Below are 27,049 nucleotides of genomic sequence, written 5' to 3' on the forward strand. Positions count from 1 at the left end.
ACGCTGCTTCGGCATAATCAAGGACCAGTCTCACCCTCACTCCTTCTTCTCCCCTCTCCCATCAGGCAAGAGGTATAGAAGTTTGAAAACAAATACCTCCAGATATGGGCCAAACGCTGGCAGGTGGGACTAGTGTAGATGGGACATGTTGGTTGTTGTGGCCAAGTTGGGCCAAAGAGCCTGCTTCCACGCTGTATGACCCTGTGACTGGAAACCCTCTGAGGATACCCACATTACAAGAAAGACATTATTGACCCCACCCATTTCCACTACAGTGTAACAGCATTCATCAGCACAGCTTCCTCAGGGAGTGGCTCTGTCCATTGCCCCATCGATGTTTGCATAACCTGCAGTTTACGAAAGCAAACCTTTTTTCTCGAAGTAAGTGCGATTCTGCATGGGAAAAAAAAACAAATAATAAATGAGAACCAGAACACGGGAAATGGCACAATGAGTAAAACAGGCGCAACGAAGGCAAAAGCAGGTCAAACTTCAAAGGCTGTGTAATTGCGGAAGGTTTTATTGGCTTAAAGAGAAATCGGCTAAGACAGAAAAATATTATTGACATAATTTTGAAATGTATTCTGTATATCTGCTTGATTTCTCCAAGCGATGATTGCTGCTCTCAATCACATTTGTAATGGGGCTAAAGTTTTCAATGCTCTACTTGACCATGCTAACTAAGCAGGCACGGTGCTACAAAAATAATCCACTGTTTGAAGTTCTGTGGGAATTTTCACTAAAGAGAATCAATACCGGGATTCATTTTGATATCAACTGTTTTTGTTTGTAGGGAGGGAGTGTTGTTAACAAGAGCAGCATTCACTACCTGGTTTGATTAATATATCTGATCTCCTGGCTGCCAAACTCCCCGTCACATTCCCACACTGACCAATCTGTCCTGCGCCTCCTCCACTGTCAGAGTGAGGCCACGTGCAAATTGGCGGAACAGCGCCTCAGATTTCGCTTTGGCAGCTTACAACCCAGCGGTATGAAGGTTGATTTTTCTAATTTAAAATAGGACAAGGGATCCCAGAACAAGGGGTCACAGTTTAAGGATAAAGGGGAAATCTTTTAGGACTGAGTTTTTTACACAGAGAGTGGTGAATCTCTGGAATTCTCTGCCACAGAATGTAGTTGAGGCCAGTTCATTGGCTATATTTAAGAGGGAGTTAGATGTGGCCCTTGTGGCGAAAGGGATCAGGGGGTATGGAGAGAAGGCAGGTACAGGATACTGAGTTGGATGATCAGCCATGATCATATAGAATGGTGGTGCAGGCTCGAAGGGCCGAATGGCCTACTCCTGCACCTATTTTCTATATTTCTATGTAACCCCTGCATTCCCTCTCTCCCTCCCTCCCCCAACCCAGTTGCTCTACTAGTCCCACTGTTTGCATCCAGGTATCCCTTCATTATCACCCAGCCAACAACGGGCCATTATGGGCTCCACGTTTTCTTGGTCATCTGTTACTGGCCCTGATTTGTTCTGGCCTCGAGTCCCCCTCCCCCCCCCTCCCCACCCCCACTCATGCGGTCACAGGGAGAATGGATAAAGTCTGTGTAGATAGTACCCATAGTCAGAAATGTCATACAGACAGTATCCATAGTCAGGATCAAACCCAGGTCTCTGGCGCTGTGAGGCAGCAACTCTACCGTTCCACCGTGCCGCCCTGTACAAGTATAAATATAAGTAAAGAGAAATGAAATGCAGATACAGTCACGTTGGTCAGTTGGTCGGGAACATTCTGGAATAATTTTATTGGGGACATTACTCTTCTTGGCATCCACTGGTACTTCAGGATTCTGAACTCTGAGTGGATTTAATGCAAATTATAGCAATAATATAGTGGTAATTCCTCAGAACATCAGATAGAGAAGCTATGTTTGTGAAATAGAGTCAAGAGTCGTGAGTGTTTTATTGCCATATGTCCTGAAATAGAACAATGACATTTTTAATTGTTAAGTTAACTTAACAAAAATTGTTAACTTAAAAAAGTTAAGGAGAGGACTCTGAATCAACGAGTAACTATGATGAAAATTGTGCGGCACAGTGGTGCAGTGGTCGAGTGGTACAGTTGCTGCCTCACAGTGCCAGAGACTTGGGTTTGATCCTGACTATGGGTGGTGTCTGTGTGGAGTTTGCACCTTTTTACTGTGACAGCGTGGGTTTTCTCCGGGTGCTCTGGTTTTCTCCCACATCCCCAAGACCTGCGGGTTTGTAGGTTAATTTGCATCAGTAAAAATGGTAAATTGTCCCTAGTGTGTAGGATAGTGTTAGTGTACAGGATGATCCCTGGTCGGCACGGACTCAGTGGGCCAAAGGGCCTGTTTCCATGTTGAAGTAAATGCGATTGTAGATATTGAAGGAATTCTGTAATGAAAACAATGTATAAGAAATAGTTATTTAAATTTTGAAGAGAAGAGAACTGAAGCCCCGATCTACTCTTTGAACAATCACTTTCTTTTAATGTAGAGATTTAGAGGTTTAAAGTTTAGAGACAGTTTAGATAACAGGCCCTTCTACCCACCGAGTCCATGCCAATCACCAATCAGCCATGCAATAGTTCTATGTAACCTCAGTTTTGCATCCTAAACACAAGGTGCAATTTACAGAGGCCAATTAACCTACAAACCCACATGTCTTGGGGATGTGAGAGGAAACCAGAGCACCCGGCGAAAACCCAAGTGGTCACAGGGAGAACATACAAACTCCGCACAGACAGCACCCGTGGCGTGGACTCGGCGGGCTGAAGGGCCTGTTTCCACGCTGTATCTCCAAGCCAAACTAAACAAAAGTTTTCACTTCTGACATTACCGCTTGGAAATTAGATCATGGATCTCCATTTATTTCAGCAATGACACAACTGAAAATGTATTTTCCATAAAATGGAATGCGATAACAACTATTTCCAGGTCACTCGGTGTCACTCCTGTTATTTAATCAGGCACTTCCTGGCATGTGTCGTGTTGTTGTATTTAACGGCATTTCCATGTCATAACAGGAAAAAGATCATATACTTTCTATGACCAGTCCTGGTTAACTGAGTTAAGTCCCATTCTTACATTTTATTCTTCGTCCTTACTCACCCCAATCCCACCATCTGCCGTTACTTATCCCTGACTTAGCCAGTCAGTGCTTGACAGGTCCCTCAATCTTCCTTCTTCCTACAGTCCAATAACTGTCTGCCCAATCTCTTGCAATCTCTATTTCAGTTTCGTGTTCAGATTTTTAAGATACAGTGTGGAAACAGACCCTTCGGCCCACCGAGTCCATGCCGACCAGCAATCCCCCGTACCTTGGTTCTATCCTAAACACTCGGGGCAATTTGCAGAAGCCAATTACGATTTTGGAGTGTGATTGGAAACCGGAGCACTCGGGGAAAACCCATGCGGTCACAGGGAGAACTTACAAACTCCTTACCCAGACAGCACCGATGGTCGGGATCGAACCTGGGTCTCTGGCGCTGGGAGGCAGTGACTCTACCACTGTGCCACTGTGCTGCCCTATGGGCAGTCAAATGCTGGCTCAACTTGTGAAGCAAACATCCATTGAATCAATATATAAATAGCACATTTGTTACCCTGAAGTTGTGCTATTGCCAGTTCACTGGTACAAGAAGCCTCGGGTATGATGTTGCTATGACCTTTTAACACCCCCTTCAGAGCGCATCCACATTTCCAAGCCGACTGTTCACAAGGTACAAAGCACATAATAAAATGTAGTTTGTTAGTGAAATTGAAAAAGCAACAAAAGAGTGCTGGATATCCACATTTTATATTCGCTTTAGTACGGCTGTGTAGAAACTCTAAATAGGATTCAGAGGATAGTTTCATTCAAACAATAATTTGCTTGTTTTTAAGGTTTGAAAAATCAAGGACCTTACGGGAGCAGCTCATTAATGGATTGTTTAGGCTGGCAGGATTTATGTCGAGTAAGAAGGTACCAGTTCTTAAATAAACAAGGTATTAGATCAACGAATTTCAGAAAATAGGCCGAGCACTCATTAAGAGGTTTCTTGGTGTGTAGCTGTTCCTTGCAGAAGCTGAAGGTCACAAAAGAAAGATATTCTCATCCTGCTGTATAATTAAGATGAGAGGCAACTGCAAGTAACCAGCTCTCACTGGCCTTCCAATAAACTTTTAGAATTGATTATCAAGGTGGAAATGTTGGAAGTCTGATAATCATTATAGCTAATCCTAACAAAAACAAGGGCAACATTCATTTTTCCCCTTAATTTTATGGCAGCAAAACTGGCAATGTGCTGAAAAGCTACCAACTATTTTCTGTCACACTTCCAAATAGGATTTCCTTGTAAAATATAACCTGAGGCTAAACTGGTTCACTTGCAGCATTAGCTTCAGTTTCATTGATGTACGTCAACTGAACCAAGACAAGGCTTAGATCAGCCCAGCTATTCTTAATTTCAGCAGAGTTAATAGAAAATTTAGGGAACCATAGAGGTGGCATTATAAAATGTGCTGGAGGCAGTTTATGACTCTTAAAAAGAGGCAGGAGAATGCGGTGCTCTCTGTTTGGTTTGATTGCAAAATGTGCGTTGTAGCTTTACATTTAGCTACCCCCGCGTGAAACTCCAAGCAAATACTTCCACTAAATCCCAGTAATTGAAACAAGCTGGGGTATAATGAAGCAAGCTAGCAGGAAATGGCCGGACTTTACACCCCTTCATTGGTGCTTCAGGCCATTGTATTATGACACCTCTGGGGTGGGCAACTGCATGCCTTTAATGAACCAATAAAAGTGAGATTGGCTTGTCTCAGCGTCACCATCGAAATGAAAACTCCACAAGTGGCCTCCTCATAAAGAAGCACCATTTAAATAATGTCACATAATCGCCAGGAAACGGTGTCCCGTTGAAAACACTCTTCGTAACTTGAGTTGAGTTTAGTTTAGTTTATTGTCACATGTACCCAGATACAGTGAGAAGCTTTTATTGTGTGCTAACCAGTCAGCGGAAAGATAATACATTATTACAATTGTCTACAGGATAAAGGGAATAACGTTCAGTGCAAGATAAAGTCCAGTAAAGTCAAATGAGGAAGATAGTAGCCCAGGATTGCTCTCTAGCTGTTGGAAGTTGTTGGTACGATGCTTCAGGTACCTGACACCAGCTAGGTAAAAACTGTCCATGAATCTGGAGGTGTGCCTTTTCACACTTCTGTACCTTTTGCCTGATGGGTGAGGGGAGAAGAAGGAGTGACTGGGGTGAGGCTAATCCTTGATTATGCTGGTGGCCTTGTCGAGGCAGCGTGATGTGTAAATGGAGTCTATGGAAGATTGGTTTGTGCGGTGGTCTGGGCTGTGTCCACAATTCTAGGCAACAATGTGGATGTCTCAATTGTAATTATGTATTGTCTTTCTGCAGACTAGTTAGCATGCAAAAAAATCTTGTTACACGTGACAATAAACTCAACGACACTAAACTAAATTAAACTAAACTAAACAAGGCCAAATATGTAGGAAGGAACTGCAGATGCTGGTTTAAACAAAAGATAGACACAAAAAGCTGGAGTAACTCAGCAGGTCAGACAGCATCTCTGGACAAAAGGAAGAGGTGACCCTTCTTCAAAAGGTCTCGCCCCGAAACGTCACCTATTTATTTTCTCCAGAGACGCTGCCTGACTCACTCAGTTACTCCACCTCTCTGTGTCTCTAAACATGGCCAAGATGGGCAGCACAGGAGAGCGTCAAGGTAAAGGAGTAGAAGAATACGCATGAAATGACCATCCCTAAGATGAATAATGAAGTAAATTTGGGATCCACAGACTTTGGGGAAGGAGGTTACAGAGAAAGGTTGAACAAGTTAGGGCTTTATTCTTTGGAGCGCAGAAGGTTAAAGGGGGGACTTGATAGAGGTTTTTAATTTGATGAGAGGGATAGACAGAGTTGACGAGGGGGAAAAAAGCTTTCCCCACTGGAGAGAGTAGGGAAGATTCTGCAACGAGGAGGGCCTCAACAGAAGAAGCCGGGGACTCTGGTGAGAATTAAGCGGGGACTGAGGAGCGCTGCCGCTGCCGCTGCCGCTGCTGTTTAGGGGTAACATGAGAGGGCTACTGCGGGTCTGCGGACGGCGGCACCGGGAGCCCGCTCCTGGAGAGAATGGCTCCTAGCTGTGTGGGGGAATGAGCTTCCCCCGCGCGGCTTGAAGGCGGGTGGAGGCAGGCTCCAACATCAAGTTTTTATCATTTAAAAATCGCCAAATTGGATAGTTATATGGACGGGAAGGGAATGAGAGAAGGCCTTCCATCACAGCTATTTTATGGTCTGAGCGCATTTGTGGTATGTATGCAGAAACGGACTCCAGGGGAGACAATTAAATATGTGTTATTGACACGGAGGGGTAACATGAGAGGGAACTTCTTTACTCCAGAGACTGGTGGCTGTGTGGAATGAGCTTCCAGTGAAGGTGGTGGAGGCAGGTTCGTTTTTATCATTTAAAAATAAATTGGATAGTTATATGGACGGGAAGGGAATGGAAGGTTATGGTCTGAGCGCAGGTATATGGGACTAGGGGAGAATATGTGTTCGACACGGACTAGAAGGGTCGAGATGGCCTGTTTCCGTGCTGTAAATTGTTATATGGTTATATGGAGGTGTGTGATTTGTCAGGTTTACTTTTAGAGATACAGAATGGAAACAGTGCCTTCGGCCAACCGAGTCCACACTGACCATGGACCACCCTTTCACACTAGTTCTATTTTATTCCACTTTTCCATCCACTCCCTGCACACTAGAGGCACTTTACAGAGGGCCAATTATTTTTCGAACCGCCACATCTTTGGGATGTGGGAGGAAACTCACTCGGTTACAGGTAGAATGTACAAAATGCACCCAGACAGCACCCGAGGGCAGGATTGAACCCGCGTGCGTCCCTGGCGCTGTGAGACAGTGACCCTGCCAGCTGTGCCACAGAGCCGTTTCTGTGGGGGAGGGGTTTTTTGAGGTGGAGCGCTCATTTTGCCCTTCATGCAGGGCTTCATTGTGCTCCTGATGTACGGACTTGAGGTTCCCAACCTCATCCTTCTCCCGATTGGGTTATCTTGGAGCGAGCATTCCCAGGAGTCTTGAAGATACTGCATCTTGTCAACAACCTTGAATCTATTCTCCTGCGTGCCCCTGTAATTCAGCATAAGCATTGCTGATCGTCAGAGGAAGTGTGTGCGTTGAGGCTATAAATCCCACTCCTGGAAAATCGCTACTAATCAGCCCTTCACTGGCAAATCTGCAGGACTTTGTTTGACCACCTCCAGGCATGTTTAACTCATGCGAATCGGCAATTATCTACAACATTGCTGGCTACAGCCAGATTTTTAAACAGGGGTTCTTTATTAGCACAATACCCACTTAATGCTTGCTTAAAATCCCATTGCAAAATAATTAGCAGTGTACATTGTGGTGCTCGACAGTCACGTAAGGCCTCAAGTGTGCTGGTGGGAATAAGTGGGAATAGGTGGAGTGGTGGTGGGGGTGGGGGATTCTCTGTGTTGGCTGAACTTTATTCCAGGCCTGAGAATACCTGCTGGGATTAGGGCTGTGACTGAATTTAGTGCGGCATACAGACACTGCCCGACTTACGCAACAGGCAACTTACATAAAGAATTTTGTATTCAGTCCATAGTGCAATCAATGCAGCTTGTGATATCCACAACACTGTACGACCACTCAAGCGTGCAAAGCAAACAAGCCGGCAATGGCGGTGGTGCTTCCCCCCCGAAGGCCGCGGGCCGTGGAAAATGCCTCGGACGGCGCTGAGACAGTTAATACTCTCAGTGAGTTATTTTCCAAAGGGGATGGGGAAGGGGATGGTGATTCCAACGTACATAAAATCTAACTTACATAAGCATTCACGGAACATATCCCTTATGTAAGTCAGGGAGTGCCTGTATTCTCATGTTACAAAGTGTTTAAGAAGGATCTGCAGATGCTGGAAAATCGAAGGTACACAAAAATGCTGGAGAAACTCAGCGGGTGCAGCAGCATCTATGGAGCGAAGGAGATAGGCAACGTTTCGGCCCGAAGTTGCCTATCTCCTTTGCTCCATAGATGCTGCTGCACCTGCTGAGTTTCTCCAGCATTTTTGTGTACCATCTCATTTTACAATTTGTACATCTAACATGGTAAGAATCAGGAGCAACTCCTAGAAAGTAGATTTGTATTGCGTGGGTAGAAAATTATTTGCAACATTTCTCTAATCACTTTTGTTTTTCGGTTTATATAATGCCTCATTGAATCTGGGTGCTCGCAAGACAGGAGTAAAATGTAGAAAAAAGGAACTGCAGATGCTGCTTTACAAAAAAAACGAAGTGTTGGAGTAACTCAGCAGGTCAGGCAGCATCTCTGGAGAACAAGGATTGGTGACGATTCAGGTTGAGACCCTCCTTTGGACTGGAGAGATATGGGGAAAACCCACACGGTCACAGGGAGAACATGCAAACTGTACAGACAGCATCTGTAGTCGAACCTGGGTCTCTGGCGTTGTGAGGCAGCAACTCTTCCACTGCACCACTTTGCCAGCCATGAATAGGTGCCATAATTAGATTAATTTATTATCATAATAATGATTATTAATGGTCCTTTTTGTGTTGTCTTATCATGGTTACTGATCCAAAATCCACTGACAGTAATCAATTGTCATGTGGTTGCAGAAACAAAGAACTGCAGGTGCCGATTTACACAAAAGCACACAAAGTGCTGGATTAACTTAGCGGATCAAGCAACAGCCACCAGTATCAGAGGAAGAATAGGCACAGCAACGGAGCGGTAGAGTTGCTGCCTCACAGCACCAGAAACCTGGGTTCCATCCTGACTATGGAGGTTTGGTTTGTTCTTCATGTGAACCAGTGGGGTTTCTCTGGGTGCTCCGTTTCCTCCCACACTCAATGGCGCAGGTTTGTAGGTTAATTGGCTTCTATAAAATTGTAAATTGTCCCTAGTGTGTAGGACAGTGCGCTAGTGTACGGGGTGATTGTTGGTCGGTGCAGACCGGATGGGCCAAAGGGCCTGTTTTCACGCTGTATCTCTAAAGTCTAAGGCACAAAGTCCCTCTAGTTTTAGAATATATCTAGTAACATGTAATGCCCATGTGGGTCTGCTAATAATGATATCATGATGTATAATAAAAATGTAATAACTTGCACAGTTGTACAAGACATGCTCATGTGTTACTGCTGTGGTCACAGTTTGAGACACAGTGGTGGCTGACAGTGAGTTCTCTTGGCTACATGCACGATTATCTCTGCTAGTTGTCAGCCAGGTGGTTAGGAAGCACAGTTGATGCAAGCTGTGACAACGACCTAAAGGGAATGCTGACATTTGACCCTCCCATTCTTCTAACAAGTCAGCCGCCTGTTAACTTCAAATGTCTCGCCGATGAGAGATGGCTTCAAAAAGCCCCCGTATGAAAATAATGCCACATTATTTATTTAAAAATATATATTTTGTGAGTTAGAATCCTGAAAACTGTAACATCGAGGTTCAGAAACAGCTTCTTCCCTACAGCCATCCGGCTATTGAACACTACAACCTCCAAATAAGCTCTGGATTACATAGACTTAGGGGCATTGGTTTTGTCATATGTATATCTTGTCATATATATTGTCATATATAAACGAGAACAAAAGTTCAGTATTTATATCAGTATATATAATTTTTTCCTTGTTTATTGTATTGTTCACGTGGTACTGTGCTTATATATTGTAGTGCTGCAACAAGTAAGAATTTCATTGTTCTGTCTGGGACATATGATAATAAAACACTCTTGGCTCTTGATTCTAATTGATTACAAATTTTCTATTGATTTCTAATTTTAAAGGAAATTTAGTTTAGTTTAGTTTCATTTCTTTGTTGTCACATGTATCGAGGTGCAGAGAAAAGCCTTTGTTTGCATACTATCCAATCAAAGAAAAGACTATGCATGATTCCAATCAAGCCGTCCACAGTGCACAGATAAAGGATAAAGGGTACAACATTTAGTGCAAGATAATGTCCGATAGAGTCCGATTAAAGATAGTTTAAAGGTCCCCCGTGAGGTTGATGTGAGGTCAGGATTGCACTCTAGCTGATGAGAGGGTGCTAATAAAAGCTGGAAAGAAACTGTCCATGAATCTGGAGGTGTGCGTTTTCCAAATTCTGTACCTCCTGTCTGATGGGAGAGGGGAGGAGGGAGTGGTCCCTGATTATGCTGGCTGCCTTGCCAAGGCAGCGTGAAGTGTAGATGGTCAATGGAAGGGAGGTTGGTTTGCATGATGGTCTGGGCTGCTTCCACGACTCTGCAACTTCATTGTTCCATTTCAGTATATATGACAATAAAAGCACTCATGACTCTTGTAGCTTAACTCTTGAAGTAAAGAAGGTATTATTTCAAAGCGAGCAATTCATCTGAAGTAAGAACTCAATAATAAATGGTGGTTTCAATGCAGAAGAGTCATTGGAACAACGAGCATTACATGAAATGTCAGTCTGAAGAAGGGTTCCAACCTGAAACATCACCTATCCATGTTTTCCATAGATGCTGCCTGACCTGCTGAGTTATTTCAGCATTTTGTGTCCTTTAATGACCTGTTGTGTTCAGCCTGTGAACATCCACTCGAATTCTTTAACTTATGAGGATTCATTATTTCACCAGATTTTAGCTAACATAATTGCATGGTTTGCAAAGCGCTGGCCTGCCCCCTTCATGTCTGATAACACAATGAAGAAGGGAGCAAAATCTGTGATAAAACGTCACTTCCTCCACTGTCGAAGAGAGCCCACATGCAAATAGGAGGAACAGCACCTCATATTTTGCTTGGTCAGCTTACAACCCAGCGGTATGAATATGGATTTTTCTAATTTCAAGTAACCCTTGCATTCATTCTCTCCCCGTAACTCCCCCATCCTAGTCGTCTTGCTAGTTTCACTGGTTGCGGCCCTTCCTCATCACCTCTTCCACAGCCAACAATGGACCATTGTGGGCTTCACCTTTCTTGAGTCATCGGTGCCGGCACTGATTTGTCCTGTACATTTTCATACCTCTAGTTTCCCCCCCCCCCCTGACTCTGAAGAAGGGTTTTCGACCTGAAACATCACCCATTCCTTTTCTCCCGAGATGCTGCCTGACCCGCTGAGTAACTCCAACATTTTGTGTCTATCTTCGGTATAAACCAGCATCAGCAGACCCTTTACACAGGTGATAACACTTACTATTCTATGTGGTGAGGTAAAAGTCCAATCTGAATTATTAACAAGGATAAATAAACCTAAAGATTTATTTGTTCTGCAGCTTCCTTAACTGCTTATTCTTTTATCGTTAATTTTGAAAAATCAGTGAAGCTATAAGAGTCTGATTTTCTTGTCACCATTATAATTTAACATGGTAAGATACATGGAATACACACACAATATTTCAGGATTCCATTTGTCATAGCAGTCCAAATATAAAAGGATTTATTTTGCTCAAGTTAGTCCTCTCGTTTATTATAATTACACGACCTCATAGTTAATGCTAATTGAGTTCATGAAAAATGGATCACGACAATTCTCATGGATTTTGGATGTATCAGGATAGCAATGTAAAGCAAATTCCTGATATACTGAAACATAAGCACAATTTGTGCAATAAATTACGTGCACGCACAGTTAAGGGTTTGTACTGCACAGCCATAAAATTGTTTTCATGCATGTAGATCACAAAAGCACTGAATTTACTGACAGGCCAACAGAAAAACTGAAAGATAATTTCTGTTGATTCATCTATATTTCCAAACAGTTGAAATGAGTGCAAATCATATTGTCGCAGTTTAAATCACAGTCAGAAATTGTACAATTTCTGTGTGGGTGGCACAGTGGCACAGCAGTAGAGTTGCTGCCTCACAGTACCAGAGACTTAGGTTCAATCCTGACTACGGGTGCTGTCTGTACGGAATTTGTACGTTCTTCCCGAGACTGCGTGGGTTTTCCCTGGGATCCACTAGGCTCTTGTTCCCTCCCACATCCCAAAGACGTACAGGTTTGTAGGTTAATTGGCATTGGTAAAATTTCCAAATTGTCCCTACTGTGTAGGATAGTGCTAGTGTACGGGAATCGCTGGTTGGCTGACTCAGTTTCCATGAACTATCTCTAAATAAACTAAAAGAGAGAACAGATAATATTGATCTGATCACTTGAAGTTTGTAAAACATTTAAAGTAGCAGTTATAATCGGAACATAAATTATGCCTTCAAATTCATTGTAGGAAGACAGCTGATTAGGGAGCTCATCAATAGTGTTTTAGGAGCTTAGTTGCGATCTTTTTATATCAGCGACGCTCATTCACTTTAACTAGTGGCCAATTCCATCATATCTCTAGCTTAACAGATGGCAGCAACTAATGAAAAGACCTTTTTTAATTAGGCCGTCCAAAGATATTTATTCACGTTGGAGGTCCTAATAAAGTTTCATTGACCAGGTTTGGGGCTGTCAGTTTCCAGCAGTTGCCATCTGCTGAGTGGCAGAAACGGACAATTGGAACAGTCTTTGCATTTCCCACTTCAGTGAGCTGGAAACCAGACTGATGTACATTTCTCCTCATCCTGGAAACCCCTCAATTATGCTCGGCAATAATTTGACAATATCTTTTATCACTCACTTACAGAGAACACCAAGTCCAATGGTGACACTCCTGCCGCGCTAAAGGTTTTTCTGGGGAAACCCACGTTAACATATCTTTTTCGTTTTGTCTAGTTTTCAGCTTAGAGATGCAGCGTGGAAACAGGCCCGCCGGCCCTCCGAGTCTGCGCCGACCAGCGATCCAGGCACACTTACACTATCCTACACATACCAAAGATAATTAACCTACAAACCTGTACGTTTTTGGAGTGTGGGAGGAAATCGGAGCACCCGTTGAAAACGCTGAGGGGCACAGGGAGAACGGATATTCTCCGCACATACAGCACCCGTAATCATGATGGAATCTGGGTCTCTGGTGCTGTAGGGCAGTAACTACCATTGCGCCACTGTGCCGCCCATTAGTGAGTAACGACATGATGACTGTGTGAAAATGAGATGTGATCAATAAAAACAACACCTTCTGACATTCACTTGTTAACCATAAGAAATCATATAATATAGAAGGCCAACACAAAGAGCCTAAACCTAAATACCCCAATGATTCAACTTTTGTTGAAACAAGGAACTGCAGACGCTGGTTTACAAGCAAAGACACAAAGTGCTGGAGTAATTCAACTGATCAGGCAGCATCTTGGTGAATATGGATAGGTGACGTTTCAGTTTGAGATCCTTCTTCAGACCGATTGTAGTGTGGAGAGGAAGACGGGGAAGCAAGTAGGAAGGGTGGAGGGGCAATGTCAGCAAGACGATGGAGATAATGATCAACTTCAGGAGGCAAAGCGATACACATACCCCAGTTTGCATTGATGGTGGCGAAGTAGAGATGGTTGAAAACTTCAAATTCTTAGGAGTCAATAGAAACATAGAAAATAGGTGCAGGAGGAGGCCATTTAGCCCTTCGAGCCAGCACCGCCATTCATTGTGATCATGGCTGATCATCCACAAGCAGTAACCCTTGGCTGCCTTCTCCCCATATCTCTTGATTCCAAAAGTCCCTGGAGCTCTATCTAACTCTTTTAAATTCATCCAGTGAATTGGCCTCCACTGCCTTCTATGGCAGCGAATTCCACAAATTCTCCATTTTCCTAATCTGACACCATTGAGATAATAATCTGCCTCCTTGTTCTTGCCGCCAAAGTGGATAATCTCACATTTATCAACATTATACTGCATCTGCCTTGCATCTGCCCACCCTGCAATCTCCTGGCATCCTCTTTGAAGTCCACACTGCCACCCACCTTAGTGTCATCTGCAAATTTACTAGTGCTACTTTTAATTCCATCATCTAAATCATTAATATATATACACACACAATTTTTTGGCAACCGCGCATGCATGCGAACACTCACACACACACGCGCGCGAGGCTTCAGAGGCTCAATCAAGCGCTAAATGCAACTCATCTCTGCCTGTCGTGCCAGGTTAACCTACAGCCCTGCCTGGACTGACGGGACATCAGCGCTGCTTCTCCGCGCTGGCCATATTTCCCGCAAGCCCAGGCAGGCTAACCTGGCGGGACAGGTAGAGTTGAGCTGGGTTTAGCTCTGCTTCTCTGCGCTGGCTGTGGGCCTGGGGTCACAGGTCCCGTCTGACTCCCGACCTCTCTGGCCGCCCGTGGGGGGGCACTCGGGTGGGGATGGGACAGCGCCGGAGACCCGGCCGGGATCGATCCTGGCTGCGGATGAGGGTGTTGTCTGTGGTCTGCACCGAGAGTGTTTTGGCACGTCTCCCTCCTCCAATGATCGCGCTGAATCATCATGTCCCGCCCCCATTGCCTGCTGACTGACGTCTCTCTCGTACAATCGGCGCCCTCGATCAGCAGTCCCACCCCCACTGTCTCGCAGAAAGCAGAGATTTCACCGGGTTTTAAAATCCGGATTACAAAAACTTGGGGGGGATGTTCCCCACCTCTCAAAACAGGGGGGGGGGGGGCATGTCCCCCCGGGTTTTCCGCCCCTGCCTGCAACTCTCACCAACATCTACAGATGCACCATAGAAAGCATTTTATCAGGATGCACCGCAGTTTGGTTTGGGAACAGCTCCATCCAAGACTGCAAGAAATTGCAGCGAATTGTGGACGCAGCCCCAGACCATCACACAAACCAACCTCCCTTCTATTGACTCCATTTATACCTCACACTGCCTCGGCAAGGCCAGCAGCATAATCAAGGACGAGTCGCACCCTGGCCACTCCCTCTTGTCCCCTCTCCCATCAGGCAAAAGGTATAGCAGTGTGAAAACGCACACCTCCAGATTCAGGGACAGTTTCTTCCCAGTTGTTATCAGATAACTGAATCATCCTACACAACCAGAGAGTTGTGCTGAACTACTACCTACCTCTTTGGTGACCCTCAGACTATCCTGGATTGGACATTTGGATTGTCTTGCCTGGCAGGTAATAGGTTGATTCAACTTTTATTAATTCCTAACAGTTCTCTGGATGTGGCTCTGCAGAGCTTTCAATATTGGAGTATAAGCCTGTGATCTATTTCTCCACACAATGTTGCCTGGAGAAAGACTAAACTGAATGTGCTGCTCAGACGCTTTCAACAAATAAGACTTTTGACATTTTAATATTTCCCTTTGATACTGTGGGTTTCTTAATCTCCTGCAGTTGCTACACCTAGCAGCAGCATGAAACGAAGAATAGAAGCAATGGTCTGCTACCACATTCACTGCTCTACAGTATTCAGCCAGAAGCTTACTTCTGCCCATTGTGCTGCTGTTAAGCTGCCAACTGAATGCCAGATTTATTCCAGTATCAGCATGAATCCATCAGCATGTTAGTCGTATAACAACAGGATAAGATGATTCCTTCAGAATCAATGTTAACTCTAGCGTGTCCCATCTGAGTCAGGATACATAGGACATAGAACAGTACAGCACAGGAACAGTACAGCTGCAGCCCACAATGTTTGTGCCAAACATGATGCCAAGTTAAACCAGTCTCATCTGCCCGTACAGGTTCAAGTTCAAGTTCACGTTCACATTTATTGTCACATGCACCAATTCAGGTACAGTGGTATTTGAGTTACCATACAGCCGTACAAGTAAAAACGAATACAATACACAATACATTTAACATAAACATCCACCGCAGTGGAATCAACATTCCTCACTGTGATGGAAGGTAATAAAGTTCTGCCATCTCCCTCCTTTGTTCACCCACGGTGGTCGGTCGGGGCTTTTGAACAAAGGAGGAAGATGCCTGAACTTTATTGCCTTCCATCACAGTGATGAATGTTGATTCCACTCTGGTGGATGTTTATGTGAAATCTATTGCATATTGTGAACTTTTATGAGTTTAGTTTACTGTTACGTGTACGGAGGTGCAGTGAAATGCTTTTGTTGTGTACTAACCAGTCAGCAGAAAGTCAATACACAATTACAATCGAGCCATTCACAGTGTACAAATACATGATAAAGGGAATAACGTCAATAACTTTACATGCAAGATAACCTCCAGTAAAGTCCGAGGGTTTCCAATGAGGTTGATAGTAGTTCCGGACTCATCTTACAGCTGTGCCCTCTAGTGTTGGACATCTCCAACCTGGGAAGAAGATTCTGAATGTCTACCCTATTAAATCCTTTCATCATTTTATATACTTCTATCAAGTCTCCCCTCAACCTCCGACGTTCCAGACAAGAGTCTGTCCCAGATCAGATCAGGTCAGGTGGAGTTTCCCCCGCCACGGGTACCATGTAATCCCGTGCTACCGTGTAATCCCGTGCTACCTGCTCCATGGTCAGATAGTCGGCGACTAAACCGTCTCCCCCACCTGGTTTGTCAGGTGAGGAGGGGGCTGTGGACCCCCAGTAGGACCAAGAACAAGACCTGTCTAATGGGGGATGAGCTTCTAGCGAGCCAACGGCCATCCACACTTCAGTAGAAGTTGCGATCACTGACGTACATAGCATTGTAAGGAATGATGATAAAGCACACACACCAAAATCCTATACTTCCAGCGGCGGAAGTCCACAGGAACTGGAGGACAGAGATGTGTGGCGTGCCCGTTACCGTTCCCGTTGGAAACCAGCACCACTGCGTCGCTAATGTTTTCAATGATGATGATGATGTCTGTCCCAGAGTGTGGCGATCTCTCTAGTCTTCGATCGGCTGATTGTAGTTGTGACACATAACACTCATTTTGAGTATTTGTACAAGACGTTGGTGAGGCCACATTTAGAGTAACGTGTTCAGTTTTAGTCACCCAGTTATAGGAATGATGTGTTAAGCTGGAAAAGGTGCAGAGAAGATTCATGAGGTTTTTGCCAGGACTCAAGGGCCAGAGATATAGGGAGAGGTTGAACAGGCTACAACTTTATTCCTTGGAGCTCAGGAGGATGAGGGTGAATCGTCTTATAGAGGTGTATAAGATCCTGAGAGGAATAGACAGGGTAAATGCACAATCTTTTATTAAGAATAGCGGGATCAAGATCAGAGAACATAGGTTTAAGGTGAGGAGGGAAATATTTAATAGGAACTTGAGGGGAACTGTTTTTTTCACAAAGGGTGGTAGGTATATGGAATGAGCTACCAGAAGAGGTAGTTGAGGCAGGTCCTATCACAAAGTTCAAAATACATTTGGACAGGTATATGGATAGGATAGATTTAGAGGAATACGGGCCAAATGCAGGCAGCTGGGACTAGTGTAGATGGGACATGTTGGTCGGGGTGGGACTAGTGTAGATGGGACATGTTGGTCGGGGTGGGACTAGTGTAGATGGGACATGTTGGTCGGGGTGGGACTAGTGTAGATGGGACATGTTGGTCGGGGTGGGACTAGTGTAGATGGGGCATGTTGGTCGGGGTGGGACTAGTGTAGATGGGGCATGTTGGTCGGCGTGGGACTAGTGTAGATGGGGCATGTTGGTCGGGGTGGGACTAGTGTAGATGGGGCATGTTGGTCGGGGTGGGACTAGTGTAGATGGGACATGTTGGTCGGGGTGGGACTAGTGTAGATGGGGCATGTTGGTCGGGGTGGGACTAGTGTAGATGGGACATGTTGGTCGGGGGTGGGACTAGTGTAGATGGGACATGTTGGTCGGGGTGGGACTAGTGTAGATGGGGCATGTTGGTTGGGGTGGGACTAGTGTAGATGGGGCATGTTGGTCGGGGTGGGACTAGTGTAGATGGGGCATGTTGTTCGGGGTGGGACTAGTGTAGATGGGGCATGTTGGTCGGGGTGGGACTAGTGTAGATGGGGCATGTTGGTCGCAGGGTGGGACTAGTGTAGATGGGGCATGTTGGTCGGGGTGGGACTAGTGTAGATGGGACATGTTGGTCGGGGTGGGACTAGTGTAGATGGGGCATGTTGGTTGGGGTGGGACTAGTGTAGATGGGGCATGTTGGTCGGGGTGGGACTAGTGTAGATGGGGCATGTTGGTCGGGGTGGGACTAGTGTAGATGGGACATGTTGGTCGGGGTGGGACTAGTGTAGATGGGGCATGTTGGTCGGGGTGGGACTAGTGTAGATGGGGCATGTTGGTCGGGGTGGGACTAGTGTAGATGGGGATGTTGGTCGGGGTGGGACTAGCGTAGATGGGGCATGTTGGTCGGGTGGGACTAGTGTAGATGGGGCATGTTGGTCGGGGTGGGACTAGTGTAGATGGGGCATGTTGTTCGGCGTGGGACTAGTGTAGATGGGGCATGTTGGTCGGCGTGGGACTAGTGTAGATGGGGCATGTTGGTCGGGGTGGGACTAGTGTAGATGGGGCATGTGGGTCGGGGTGGGACTAGTGTAGATGGGGCATGTTGGTCGGCGTGGGACTAGTGTAGATGGGGCATGTTGGTCGGGGTGGGACTAGTGTAGATGGGGCATGTTGGTCGGCGTGGGACTAGTGTAGATGGGGCATGTTGGTCGGGGTGGGACTAGTGTAGATGGGGCATGTTGGTCGGGGTGGGACTAGTGTAGATGGGGCATGTTGGTCGGCGTGGGACTAGTGTAGATGGGACATGTTGGTCGGGGTGGGACTAGTGTAGATGGGACATGTTGGTCGGCGTGGGACTAGTGTAGATGGGGCATGTTGGTCGGTGTGGGCAAGTGGAGCCAAAGGGCCTGTTTCCACTCTACAACTATTATGCAGATTATGAGTCATTGATTTTGTTGCAGTCCTTTACTTTGTACCAGAATCTGTAGCACCAGGCATTATCGCATACACTGATGCTTCAATTTGATGACATTTTGGACAGAAAGGCTATTTTTGAAATTGAACGATTACTCTAATGGGACTCTGGAATTTAGTCCCATTACTAAATTATGGGACTACAATGGAGATTACCGGCCGTTTATCAATTAATCAGGTTGCAAAATGTATTTGTTGATGTGTGATGTCGGCTAATATTAGTTCATTCGTGGCTGCTGGAACTGATACCACTCATGATAATTGTGAGAGTTATAATCTGGAGTGCAGTTCAGTTTAATGTAATTACTCCCCGATCGCTACAGCTCATTTACAGTAGCAGCTGAAATACTTCTGTGAAATTGGTGCCAAAATGATACATCCTTTGTAACTGTACCACAGTTTCTCAACAGGACTATTTTTAAGCAACAGGGATTAATTTGAAATCTATTAACTCTTGCATTGAAAATATATAATTCCGCCATTTAAAAAGCATTATGTATGTCTTATCTTGGAGTAATAGAACATAATCAATTTTAACACACATTTCCAGTTTAAGCTACTGAATTCTTATGCAGATTTGTTAATTCTATAATCTACAATATGAAAATGTAGTTGTATATTAAGATTAGTTTAGTTTAGTTAAGTTTAGTTTAGAGATACAGCGCAGAAGCAGGCCCTTCGGCCCACCAAATCCGCACCGACCATCGATCCCCGCACACGAACACTAGCCTACGCACACCAGGGACAGTTTACAATTTTACCAAGCCAATTAACCTACAAACCTGTACGTCTTTGGCACGTGGGAGGAAACTGGAGCACCTGCTGAAATCCCACGCAGGTCACACATAGAAACATAGAAAATAGGTGCAGGAGTAGGCCATAAGGCCCTTCGAGCCTGCACCATTATTCAATATGATCATGGCTGATCATCCAACTCAGTATCCCGTACCTGCCTTCTCTCCATACCCCCTGATCCCTTTAGCCACAAGGGCCACATCTAACTCCCTCTTAAATATAGCCAATGAACTGGCCTCAACTACATTATGTGGCAGAGAATTCCAGAGATTCACACCTCTCTGTGTAAAAAATGTTTTTCTTATCTCAGTCCTAAAAGATTTCTCCTTTATCCTTAAACTGTGACCCCTTGTTCTGGACTTCCCCAACATCGGGAACAATCTTCCTGCATCTAGCCTGTACAACCCCTTAAGAATTTTGTAAGTGTCTATAAGATCCCCCCTCAATCTTCTAAATTCTAGCGAGTACAAGCTGAGTCTATCCAGTCTTTCTTCATATGAATGTCCTGACATCCTAGGAATCAGTCTGGTGAACCTTCTCTGTACTCCCTCTATGGCAAGAATGTCCTTCCACAGATTAGGAGACCAAAACTGTAAGCAATACTCCAGGTGTGGTCACGGGGAGAATAAACAAACAATATAGATAGCACCCGTAGTCAGGATTGAACCCGGGCCTCTGGCGCTGTAAGGCAGTAACACTATCGGCGTGCCACCATACCACCCTGGATATCTCATTATTAAAGTACAGTAATAATCATTCTTAAACCAAATTAGTTGGACATTAATCCTATAATCTACCATTTTATCTTGACAGAAAATAATAACTTTTGTCAGAAAGCTACCATGACAAACAAAATTTGGTTTAGGAGAAGCCTGGAGCCAAGAGATGCAAGTATCTAGTTTAGTTTAGTTTAGTTTAGTTGAGTATATTATTGCTGTGTGGACTGAGATACAGTGAAAAGCTTTTGTTTGTGTGATAACCAGTCAAATTTTTTTAATACATTATACTCTACATGAATACAATCAAGCCATCCACAGTGCAGATATTGCATTGAAGTCTATAAAGTTCAATTAAAGATAATTCATGGGAAAAATACTTGATATATATTCACAAATGTTCGATTAATGAAAGACATAATCTAATTTTACATAGATTATATTATTCAAAAACAAGATTGAACAAATTTTGTCCAAATATATCCCCCATTTGTGATAAATGTTTATCCCAAAACGCAACTATAACACACTCCTTTGTTTCCTGCATAAATCTTTATAGATTTTGGAGTGATATTTATGAAATATTTACAAGATTATTCAAGATAAGAATGGAACCTAATACTGAAATGATTATATTTGGAGTAATGGAAGATGGGAATAAATTGAACACATCTCAAAATTTATTTTTAAATTATGGTTTAATAATAGCAAAAAAATTAATACTTATATTTTGGAAAAATACATCAATACCAACGCTTAAAATGTGGATTGCAAACATGTTGGACACCGCACATCTTGAGGAAATGCGATTCCTCCTAATGGATAAATCAGACCAATTCATAACGAGTTGGTCTCCATTTGTCGTCTTTTTGGAATCATATGGTGCAACACAATTGTAAAAGCTAACTGTTTCAGGACTGGACGAGGGATGGTCAAGATTATAAACAATGATCTCCTTACTTTTTTTTCTTTATGTCTTATTCTCTTTTTTCTATTTTCTTTTCCTCAACTTTCTTTCACTCATTCGTCTTTTTTCTTTTTCTTCACACATTATATATCTCACGTCTTTTCTACCCTTTACTATCTAATTTCTTTTTCTTATTCTCATCTTTCTTTATTATAACAAAAAAAAATAAGAAGCTGTACATAAAATGTATTATGAAATATATATATTAGGCACTTTGGTGCCATATGATTGTACTTACTTCTAATAAAATAAAATATTTAAAAAAATTAATAAAAAAAAAGATAATTCAAAGGTCTCCAATGAGGTAGATGGGAGGTCAGGACCGTACCCTAGCTGGTGAGAGGACGGTTCCATTGCCTGATAACAGCTGGGAAGAAACTGTCCTTGAATCTTGAGGTATGCGTATTCCAAGTTCTGTACCTCCTGCCTGATGGGAGAGAGGAGATGAGGGAGTGACCAGGGTGAGACTGGTCCTTGATTATGCTGATGACCTTGCCGAGGCAGCATCAAGTGTAGATGGTCAATGGAATGGAGGTTGGTTTGCATGATGGTCTGGGCTGTATCCAGAATTCTCTGCAATGTTTTGCGGAATTTAATGTATCTGCATCCATCCAATAGGAGCAGAACTGTATTCAAATTCATAAAATCCAAGCAAAGATAATCCACTGTAGGATTATTTCACATTATTAAACTCAACTTGGATGCTCCCATGTGTTTCCACACAGTTTAATTGAATGCTGTGATTCACTAATGGCAAAATAAAACAGTATGTCTATACATCATTATGTCATGATTTATTAAATGAGTATTACCATATTGCTTCTGGGGTTATCAAGGCAATGTGGTTAATTATTAATAAGCATCTTTCTTCCTGTCATAGAACAACTTATACCTGGTTCACATTTGTTTGCACATTCCTCAACATGCCAGCTTTGCCTCTGGCACAGAGGCAGACTCGCTTTCATGGACCTGCTTGAGCTACCATTTGTGCAGCACTACTTACGTATAAGGCACTTCACCAAGATCAGAAAACAGCACACGGAAAAATCTCATCAGATCAAGCAGCATCTATAGAGGCAAAAGATATAAGCTGATGTTTGGAGTTGAACTTCTGCACCAGGTCTTATCATACTGGAGATATTAGGGCAGATGCTCTCAAATCGAACGGCATGGTGGGGCAGCGGTAGAGTTGCTGCCTTGCAGCGCCAGAGACCCGGGTTTAATCCTGTCCACGGGTGCTGTCTGTGTGGAGTTTCTACGTACTCCCAGTGACTACATGGGCTTTCCTGGGTGCTCTGGTTTCCTCCTACACCAAAGATGTTCAGGTTAATTGGCTTTGATAATAAAAATTGTAAAATTGTCCCTAGTGTGTAGGATAGTGCTAGTGTACAGGGTGATCGCTGGTCAGCGTGGGCTTGGTGATCCAAAGGGCCTGTTTCCGCACTGCATCACTAAACTAAAATAAAATCTGATGAGGAATTAAGTGAAGAGTATTTAGTTGTCATATTGCTACTACAATAGAACTATAAACTTCATACTTGCTGCAGTTTTACAGGTTGATTAGTGCAATGACACAAATAAATATATCATAATCAATAAGTTCATAAGTTCATACGTCACAAGAATTAGGCCATTCGGCGCACTGTGTCTACTCCGCCATTCAATCATGGCTGATCTATCTTTCCCTCTCAACCCATTTTCCTGCCTTCTACCCGTAATCTTTGATACAATTAGTCAAGAAACTGTCACGCTCTGCTTTAGAAATACCCAATGACTTGGCGTCCACAGCCGTCCGTGGCAATGAATTCCACAGATTCACCAGCCTCTGGCTAAAGAGTCTACACCTCACCGCCTTTCTAAAGGTATAATGCAATAAATTAATAATCTGGAATATTAGATAACCAGATCATAATAGTGCAAAACTGTTAAACAACAAAACAAATTCCACGGTAGATCATAGTTGCACAACTAGATGTTAGTGCTGCGCAGTGTTCCAGAGCCCGATGTTCGCTGGGAAGAAGCTGTTCTTGAACTTGGACGTCATGGTTTACCCACTTCTGTACCTTTTCCCAATGGCAGTCGTGAGATGAGAGTGTGACCAGGGTGGTGTGGATCTTTGATGATGTTTGCTGCCTTTTTGAGGCAGTGCCTCCTGTAGATCCTGTAGATCCTCAATGGTATGGAGGCCAGTACCCATGACAGACCAAATAATGTCCACCACTCTCTGAGGCTTCCTCTTTTCCCTAGTCGTTTGAGTTACTGAGCCAGGTCATTAAGCAACCAGTCAGTATGCTCTTTATTGTACACCTGTCAACAATTGATGGAGTATTCGGCAGCATATTGAATCTCCTCAATCCTGTAAGAAAGTAGAGCTGTTGATGGGCTTTTTTTCTGATTGCATGAATGAGCTGGGCCTGGGATCAACCTGTCACGAATGGCCTCGCATTTACCTGCCTCTCCCCATTACCAGCTTCCCCCCATAATCACTCTGAAGAAGGGCCCTGATCCGAAACATCACCTATCCATGTTCTCCTGAGCTTCTTCCCTGCAACCATCCAGCTATATAGACTTGGGGACTTTATTTTTGTCTTTGCACTATTATTGTTAGTGTGTTTTTTTATACATATACTGAACTTCCTTTCTTTTGTTTATCATGGGGTTTACAGAGTACTATGTTTACATATTCTGTCGTGCTGCTGCAAGTAAGAATTTAATTGTTCTGTTTTGGGACATATGACGATAAAATACTCTTGACTCTTGAGATTTACATCTATCATATCCAGTTATTCTGAACCATCAGCTTACTTTGTAGAGAATAGGAAGCGTTATGTTATCTCTTATTCAGCAGTAAACAAAAGCTTTTAACAGTCGTTATGGATGATGCTGAGGATGTGAATTGAATTAATCTATTATCGTCAGGAGTTATGGCCACTGCCACAAAGGCCAACATGTTGATGGTGATAAAGGGCAATGTTACGATCGGCGGGGACTATTTTACAACACCAAGTTGTGAATAAAGCCCTGGAGAGCTGGAGAAGAGTCTCTACCATACCAACAGTGCAATCCTTTTCATTACACTGCAAAAAATCTACACTGGTAAAACATAAACTACATCAATAAATAACCCAGAGATAAATGATAAATGAATTGCAATTTTATTTTGCTTTAATGCCAAAATTGTTCTAACTGCAGATGAAGGTATGTTGCAGTATAAACAAATTGGGCTGCTGGAAACTTTGAGGATACTTGGTGCAGATGATTCTGACATTGAAAGGCCCCAGGTCATGTTGGCCCCAGGTCATGTTGGCAGTATTAAACAAGTACTGACTTTGTAGATCACAGACTGTTCCCTAGATTGTAGGTTTATTGATCTCAAGAGTCAAAAGTCAAGAGTGTTTTATGATCATATGTCCCAGACAGAAGAATGAAATTCTTACTTGTAACAGGACAATACAAACAAAAAAATTATTGTGCCAAAAGATAAAACTAATGCCCCCAAGTCTATGGAAGTCTACTCTTTGGTTGTTGTGTTTAATAGCCAGATGGTTGCAGGGAAGGAGCTATTCCTGAACCTGGACATTACAGTTTTCAGGCTCCTATATCTTCTTCCTGATGGCAGGCTTGAAATGAGAGTGTAGCCAGGGTGGTGTGGGTCTCTGATGATGCTGGCTGCATTTTTGAGGCAGCAAAGCCTGTAAATCCTTTTGATGGAGGGGAGGTCAATGTGATAACAATGTTAATTCAATGGACCGGGCAGCCCCACCAAGTTCTGTTTTAGACTTTAGGGACATTATGCGGAAACAGGCTCTTCGGCTCACCATGTCCGTGCCGGCCAGCGGTTACTAATTGTATCCTACGGACAATTTACAGAAGATAATTAACCTACGAACCTGCCCGTCTTTGGAGTGTGGGAGGAAACTGGAACACCCGGAGGAAACACACACGGTCAGAGGGAGAACGTACAAACTCCGTACAGACAGTACCCGAGGATCGATTCCGAGTCTCTGGCGCCGTGACACAGCAACTCCACCGCTGTGCCCCTATGCTACCCACGGTCAAGTGATTCAGACAGTCAAAGGTCAGGTTATGTTGACAATGTTATACAAGAAATGACTTTGAAGATCATAGGCAGCTTCTGGATGGGATGTTTTTTGATCTGTGGCGAATGCTAATTCAATGGACCTGGCAATCCCACCAAGTTCTGACAAAGATGTTGATTATAAAAACTCTGTGTATATGTTGTGTATTGATACAAATCTCAGACCAGCAGCACTTCCACCAGTGGGAGAGTCTAAGACCAGAGGGCACAGCCTCAGAATGAAAGGACGTACCTTTAGAATGGAGATGAGGAGGAATTTCTTTAGTCAGAGGGTGGTGAATCTGTGGAATTCATTCCACAGACGGCGGTGGATGTCGTCATTGGGTATTTTTAAAGCAGAGATTGGTAGGTTCTTGGTTCGTATGGTTGTTGAAGGTTTCGGGGAAAAGGGAGGAGAATGGGGTTGAGAGGAAATAATAGATCAGCTACGATCGAATGGTGGAGCAGACTCGATGGGCTGAATGGCATCATTCTGCTCCCATGTCCTCTGATCTGAAAAATATTCAAGAATAAACATTACATAATATTTGTGACAACAATCAAAATGAAACACCATCAACATCTGGCAAACTTAATAAAAGTAAAGGTCACAGAGAGTTGAGATACGTTCATCAGTTCATTGTTCAGCAAAGGGGAAGCTGTTCTGTGTATGTAATATAGGCTGTGAACATTGATTATTGCTTTAACACTGTCATGCTATATGGACCACACACTCAGTTACAGCATTATTTATAGAGAATGCCAGAAACAGTTTGTGAAGAGCAAACTTTACATACTTTGCTCCTACACATTGGAACTTTCACACATCAGTCAGATGACTCTACAATAAACTTCACCAGATGTTGTGAACCCACTGAACATATGTGTTTGACCGCAGAGAAAAACAGCTGCATTCATGTGTTTATTTTCATTGACTTCCACATGCCCTGGTCAAACCGTGACTCCATTGTACAAATCCCATCTTTGATTTTGAAACCGTTCAAAGCCTCACTCTTACTTATCTTGAAAGACGTTTCATAAGTTCATATGTTCATAGGTTGTAGGAGTAGAATTACGTTATGCAACTAATCAAGTCTATGTATTCATTCATGGCTGATCTATCTTTCACTCTCAACCCCATTCTCCTACCTTCTCCCCATAACCCCTGACACCCATACCTACCTCCGCCATTGTCTTGGCCTCCACAGCTATCTGTGACAATTAATTCCACAGATTCACCACCTTATGACGAAAGAAATTCCTCCTTTCCAAAATAAGCCTTTTTATTCTGAGGCTCTGGAGAACAAAATCCAATTGCACTTGCTGCCAGGAAAAAAAAAATCCAATTGCACTTGCCGCCAGGACTCAGTGTCCTGGGAGGTGCAACAGGGCCAAACTCCCATTGTGACATCATAGCTGTAACTGCCACTGCAACTTCGTCATTTTTCTCAAAGTGGGGTTTTGTAAAGTTAAAAATTTGAATAACTTGTAAAATATAACATAAATCTGAACAAAACATGATACAAACCACCACAGGACAATGGTGCGTTTGGTGGTCCAGAAATTGTAGCACTGCTGTGTACCATTTTAGACAATAGACAATAGGTGCAGGAGTAGGCCATTTGGCCCTTCGAGCCAGCACCGCCATTCAATGTGATCATGGCTGATCATCCCCAATCAGTACCCCGTTCCTGCCTTCTCCCCATATCCCCTGACTCTGCTAATTTTAAGAGCCCTACCTAGCTCTCTCTTGAAAGCATCCA

General features: G+C 43.7%; 1 long non-coding RNA gene across 1 annotated transcript; it reads right to left on the bottom strand.

Annotated features, from left to right (window-relative positions):
* Window positions 1–17: 17 nt before the first annotated feature.
* Window positions 18–27,049, bottom strand: LOC129700282 (uncharacterized). Its single transcript, XR_008724028.1, has 3 exons — window positions 25,540–27,049; window positions 22,212–22,276; window positions 18–393 (listed from the first exon to the last, which is right to left on the bottom strand). It is a non-coding gene; the product is annotated as an uncharacterized LOC129700282 (long non-coding RNA).

This window comes from Leucoraja erinacea, chromosome 9 (genome assembly GCF_028641065.1).
Source record: "Leucoraja erinacea ecotype New England chromosome 9, Leri_hhj_1, whole genome shotgun sequence".
NCBI lineage: Eukaryota > Metazoa > Chordata > Chondrichthyes > Rajiformes > Rajidae > Leucoraja > Leucoraja erinaceus.